A 7,225-nucleotide genomic window follows, 5' to 3' on the forward strand; every position below is an offset into this window, starting at 1 on the left:
TACTGTACTAAAACTTTAATAATGAAGGTGCTCTGTATCTATTCCCTAAAATAGATTATTATTCCCAAATAAAGATATAAATCATTCTCAAAAACACAGACTACTATACATGTTGTTTATGTGGCATTTTAAAAACAAAAGATTTATATTTATTGGCTGCTACAGTCGGATTCCAAACCAATTAAATTCTTTTCAAAAAAATCTACCAATTAAATTATAGTTTAGTTGTCACACTTGACATTAGATTCCTTTTAAAAAAATTAATTATTTTAGTTTTAAAAAATGCTGTTGATTTATTGATTCAATTAATTTGGGGCCTTTTTTAACGGGGCCATTTTTTGCGGGGCCATTTTTATCGTACACCATTACTGTACACCTAACTGTATTTCAGAGGGTAGTACATAGTCACATAAACAGCAAATAAGGTGTAGGTACGATTTGTTGGTTTTTGACATTTTACCTCAGCCTTAATTTGTTTTTATTTTATGTTTTGAGCTATTTCAGCCTTGGTGTAGGTCGACCTACTAGTACTGTAGTACAATTTCACATTGTTTAGTCATTAACTTATACTAAATAAAGCATTTGCTAAAAATAGATTTGATATTACAGTGAGAAATTTTCGCACCATAGATATTGTAGTTCAAAACAAGCAATTAACAACAAATTAATATAAATACAGTAATTTTAATTCTGATTATGGATTATCAATTAATCAAATAATAGTATGAAAACGAACTCTAAATAACAAAACAATTACCGGTATCTGTAACATACAGATACTGTCATTACCACAATGTTAAATTATGTATGAAAAACTCAATTGTTCACCTCTGAACTTTATACATGAAAGCTTATTAAGTGCTAGTGATGTCCCTTTTGTTTAACACACCGGAGATATATCAAACCTGTGTATACAATCGTTTTTATTCGTTTCACTTTATCGTGAATTACAAAAAACACGTTTTTAGTGGGGTTTAGTCGAAGTTTTTTTTAAGAATATGAAATGATTTAATTTTTAAGTTCTAGCTCAAACTATGACTAAAGTTCGTTTTAAGAATACCGGGTACTTCATTTACCCACCTCAACCCACCATACAACATACTAATTGTTTTTAATTCATACAAATTAATGAACAAAAGAGCAAATGAGACAATAGTAAAACTTGGACATTTCAATTATCCCGAAGATCTTAACTGTAGATGATTTAAATCTGGTTGATAGTGTACTGTAAGTATACTAACAGCATGTCTAGTATCTTAATATGATCTCAAATTGAAATTTTGGGGCCCTCCTGTGTGTGTTTTTACATGTGTTTTCAAATCGGTACAATGTTTAAAATTCCTCTCACACTTTTCACACTCATATGGAGTCCCCTCTGTGTCCTCAAATGTAGTTTTTAAATATGGAATCGCTCCTGTATGTATCCTTACATGTGTTTTAAAAGTAGTATACTACTTAAATTTCTTTTCGCAATGCTCCTTGCATGTGTTTTCAGTGTGGTGCAATGTTTGAACTTCTACAATGTTCACATTCATATGGTCTCTCTTCTGTGTGCATCCTTGAATGTCTTTTCAAATGGTCCATTGTGTAAATTTCTTTCCACAATCTTCACATTCATGTGGTCTATGTCCTGTGTGCATCCTTAAATGTCTTTTAAAGTTGCTACAAGATTTAAATTTCTTTCCACAATGTTCACATTCATATGGTCCCTCTTCTGTGTGCATCCTTAAATGTCTTTTCAAATTGCTATTACAACAGCATTTCTTTCCACAATGTTCACATTCATATTGTCTCTGTCCTGTATGTATCCTTAAGTGTCTTTTCAAGTTGCCACCTGATTTGAATTTCTTTCCACAATGTTCACATTCATATGGAGTCTCTCCTGTATGTATCCTCTGATGTCGTTTTAAATGGCAATTGCTCTTGAATTTCTTTCCACAGTGTCCACATTCATATGGTCTCTCTCCTGTGTGCATCCTTAAATGTCTTTTCAAATGACCCCCTAATTTGAATTTCTTTCCACAATGTTCACATTCATATGGTCTCTCTTCTGTATGCATTCTTAAATGTCTTTTCAAATAGCTATTACAACTGCATTTCTTTCCACAATGTTCACATTCATATGGTCTCTGTCCTGTATGTATCCTTAAATGTCTTTTCAAATGGCCATTACAACTGCATTTCTTTCCATAATGTTGACATTCATATGGTCTCTGCCCTGTGCGCATCCTTAAATGTCTTTTCAAATGGCTACCTGATTTGAATTTCTTTCCACAATGTTCACATTCAAATGGTCTCTCTTCTCTGTGTATCAATAAATGTGTTTTCAAATTTGCTTTGTTGTTCAATTTCCATCCACAATATTTACATTTAAGTGACTTCTCTATTGTATGCATCCTCAAAAGTTCACATTTACTTGGTGAGTCTGCTGTGTGCTTCTTTGAATTCTTTTTCAAACTGCTGTTGTTAAATTTATTTACAGAAAGTAATTTGTGTATAGGCATCCTAGAATTGCTACTTGAAATATTCAACTTTGATATTTCAAATTCATATTGTTTTTCAAGTCCATGTAATTTCAAGTGATGTTTAAAATTACTATTATTTTTAAATTGTTTTTCACAATGTTCACATTCATATGTTTTCTGTCCTGTGTGCATTCTTGCATGTCTTTTCAAATGGCTACTTCTACTGAATTTCATTCCACAATGTTCACATTCATATGGTCTCTCTCCTGTATGTATCATTAAATGTGCTTCCAAATGGCTCCTTCTTTTGAATTTCTTTCCACAGTGTTCACATACATATGGTCTCTCTTCTATGTGCATCTTTAAATGTATTTTCAAATACCTACCTAATTTGAATTTCTTTCCACAATGTTCACATTCATGTGGTCTCTCTTCTGTATGCATTTTTAAATGTCTTTTCAAATAGCTACATAATTTGAATTTCTTTCCACAATGTTGACATTCATATGGAGTCTTTCCTGAATGTATCTTTTCGTGTACTTTTAAATCGTAACCTTTTTTAAATTTCTTTCCACAATGTTCACATTCATATGGTCTCTGTTCTGTATGCATTCTTAAATGTCTTTTCAAATATCTATCTAATTTGAATTTCTTTCCACAATGGTCACATCCATATGGAGTCTTTCCTGAATGTATCCTTTCGTGTGCTTTCAAATTGGAACATTTTTCAAATTTCTTTCCACAATGTTCACATTCATATAGTCCCTCTCCTGTATGCATCTTTAAATGTATTTTCAAATAGCTACCTAATTTGAATTTCTTTCCACAATGATCACATTCATGTGGTCTCTCTTCTGTATGCATTCTTAAATGTCTTTTCAAATAATAACCTAATTTGAATTTCTTTCCACAATGTTCACATCCATATGGAGTCTTTCCTGAATGTATCTTTTCGTGTGCTTTCAAATCGGAACCTTTTTTAAATTTCTTTCCACACTGTTCACATTCATATGGTCTCTCTTCTGTATGCATTCTTAAATGTCTTTTCAAATATCTAACTAATTTGAATTTCTTTCCACAATTTTCACATCCATATGGAGTCTTTCCTGAATGTATCATTTTGTGTGCACTCAAATTGGAACATTTTTCAAATTTCTTTCCACAATGTTCACATTCATATAGTTCCTCTCCTGTATGTGTCATTACATGTGTTTTCAAATGGCTCCTTCTTTTGAATTTCTTTCCACAGTGTTCACATTCATATGGTCTCTCTTCTATGTGCATCTTTAAATGTAGTTTCAAATAGCTACCTAATTTGAATTTCTTTCCACAATGTTCACATTCATGTGGTCTCTCTTCTGTATGCATTCTTAAATGTCTTTTCAAATAGCTACCTAATTTGAATTTCTTTCCACAATGTTCACATCCAAATGGAGTCTTTCCTGAATGTATCCTTTCATGTGCTTTCAAATCAGAACATATTTTAAATTTCTTTCCACAGTGTTCACATTCATATGGTCTCTCTTCTATGTGCATCTTTAAATGCATTTTCAAATACCTACCTAATTTGAATTTCTTTCCACAATGTTCACATTCATATGGTCTCTCTTCTGTATGCATTCTTAAATGTCGTTTCAAATATCTAGCTAATTTGAATTTCTTTCCACAATGTTGACATCCATATGGATTTTTATCTGAATGTATCCTTTCGTGTGCGTTCAAATTGGAATATTTTTCAAATTTCTTTCCACAATGTTCACATTCATGTGGTCTCTCTCCTGTATGTATCCTTAGAAGACTTTTCAAATTGGTATTGTCATTAAATTTTAATCCAAACTGTTTACATTCATATGACATTTCTTTCTTATGCATTTTAATTTTTTTCCCCAATTTGACTGATTCTGTCTTAATTCTCAAATGTGTCCTCAATGAAATTAAGTCAAAATTATTTCCACAACATCCACATATATATTCTGTGTCCATCTTGTTCTTTTCCAAATGTTCCTTTAAACTGTCAAACTTGCGTTTTTGCATTCCAATACTTCCATGCACATGTCCATGGTCATTTATTCCTTTTATTGGAAAAATACAGAACGAAATAAAATATTGCAACATGAATTAGTAGTAGTGCCCCTAAAGTAGTAGTTTATCGTATAATAATAATAATAAAAAATAATAACTATTAAAAATAGTAATAATTAACAATAATAATTAACAATAATAACTAATAATAAATAACCAACAGTAATAATTAACAATAATTTGTATGGTAATCATTAGCATTTACATTCTAAGCATGGAGAATTACTTATATGTCAGAAGATAAATGTGAGCAGCATCTGAGTTTATGTACAGAGACAATAGAAAGAATAGAAACAATGATAGAACAAACCAGGTTCTTCTTTGATTTTCTGTCCCAACATAACTGCAACTTCTTTTGATCAAGTTCTGAAAGCAAAGAAATACTGTAATAAAAAAGTAATGAATTAAAGGACTAATACTACAGTATTGTTAGTTCTCATTGGTGGATCTAGGGGGTGTCAAAAGGGGCGCTTGCTATTTGACATTGTTTTTTGGAAGTAGTGTAGAATAAAGTATGAACACAGTACACTCTTTAGAAAAGAGCAGGGCATAAATCCAGTTTATCAGAGCATCCATTAGTTCTTTAATAAAAACAAATCACAGTTATCTCTGAAAAGAGACAAGAGATATTTTGTGCTTCTTAAAATGTCTGTTTCTTTTCAGAGTTACTGTCTTTTAGTTTGATTAAATTTAGTTACAATGTTAAAGACATAAAAATACAAGAAAAACGTATAAAGTGCTTGATTATATTTATTTAAGTCTCTACAGTGTCTAAAAAATCTATTATGTTAAATTACTTAATTTTACATTTTTGCTGCGAAGCAGCCAATTCATATTCTTGACAGCAATTTGACCTCTGAAAGGTCATTGTTTGTCAAAAAACAAGGGCCTAAGATGACTAAAAAGCGGAGTTTCCTTCTTTTGTTCTGCCGGGTATAATCAATTACTTTAGGCAACGTTTGTAGACTAACCTACTCGTACCAACGTCTGCATGTCGCGCTAGCCTTATCCTACTGTAGGCCTAGACTAGCTAGGATGGTATAGGCCTAGCCTTGAAGGGATGAAGGTCCCAATGAAAAACGTTGCTCTTTGATAGCTAACATTGTCTATTTAACATCACAATAATTCATTATTAGACCTATAGTTGTTTTTTGAATTGTACTCCACAAATCTCAGCCGATACCTCGCACAACTCGTTAACGTCTCTATCTATTGTCGTGACATCATGGCTCGCTGGCTCACACTTGTGATCAAATAACACGCTGGCTCGCACTTTGGCAATACTCTTTGACAGTCAACTTGCCTCTAGAAAACCCGCCCTTGGAAACTTGCCCAATAAAAAAATGTACACTTCCTAGACCATGCAGTCTTCAAAATAAAAATTGTAACCTTTGGTAATCAAACTACATTTTCCACATACATAGAAATTTTTGAAACTTATTAAAAAAAACATAAACCATAATTCACTACTAGGCCCAATAGACACTTTTTGACAAAAATGAAAAAGTGTTCTATATAGACAATGGGTCGTGTCTCATATTATTTGTTATATTTTTATTATTCATTATTTTCACTTGACTCGCATAAATAAATTTGTTCACAGAACATTTATATGCAGTTGTACTTCGCAGCACTTCACTTGCAATTTCTAGTCTCAGTTTTATATGGCCTACATTTTACATATGATATTGGTGTCGGACAGCAAAAAACGAAAAAAAAGCCGCAAAAAAATCGCTGTCGGGCCGCATCGCCAGGCTGTGTACTTGGCCCTAGGCGAGCCGAATACAGATCATTTCGGTCGCGCTTCGTTTCGGTCACGTCTCACTTCGGTCGTGCTTCGTTTCGGTCGCGGTTTGTTTTCAACAAATATATGGAGCGCCAATGGAGTTGCGAAAATGCCAAATTTAATATAACTAGGCCTAATTATGATCGTAAGTTCGTCAATCGGTTTTTCATACTTTTTTTAAATTTATGTTCTGTTGTCTTTCTACTACTAAGTAACAACATAGGCTACTTAAAAGCAAATAAAATGAGTACTATTATTAATAACTAAATTTCAATTAATACTATGGTATTTATAGGTTATTTTCTAGTTTGTTGCATTCCTAGTACAATGTTACTTTTTTATCGGACGGTTTTTATTTTCGTTTTGTTATCGATCCTACACTTCCTACTACATAACAAATACAGTAAAAAAATGAATACTAAAAATTTGGTATTTCTCGTAGTACGGTACAGTATTGTTTTTTGATATATTATTTATAAAAATCAAACTTTTTATAAGGAAAAACCAGCCAACTCGTTATTTAAATTACTGTAACATTAGTTTATTAACAATTATTTTTATTAGTATTAAAGTTTATTATTGTTACTATATTACTGTATCACTTGGTGCTATTTTTATTTATTTACAGAAACAAGGCGAAGTTGACAAAGTTTGAGATACGTTTTTTTTTTTATTGTTTGTTGCGATATATATATTGATATAATTTTTATTATTATGCTTGAATGAAATGAAACTAGTAACTTCAAATCGTCTGCGCTGGCTGCTGATCATGTTTATAAAATACAAAAATAAATAAATGGATAGTAAAATATATATTTGTTATATGATTCCATGTGTAATGTAAATAAATATGTATAAATTATATATATGTATATAGAGGTCTATATATATA

General features: G+C 31.5%; 1 pseudogene; it reads right to left on the reverse strand.

The window, feature by feature from the left end:
- Nucleotides 1-7,225, reverse strand: part of LOC117125040 — an 8,116-nt pseudogene continuing 891 nt past the window's right edge.

Source organism: Anneissia japonica, unplaced genomic scaffold (assembly GCF_011630105.1).
Source record: "Anneissia japonica isolate Jap-2015-1 unplaced genomic scaffold, ASM1163010v1 scaffold9_len2422644_cov172, whole genome shotgun sequence".
Taxonomy (NCBI): Eukaryota; Metazoa; Echinodermata; class Crinoidea; order Comatulida; family Comatulidae; genus Anneissia; species Anneissia japonica.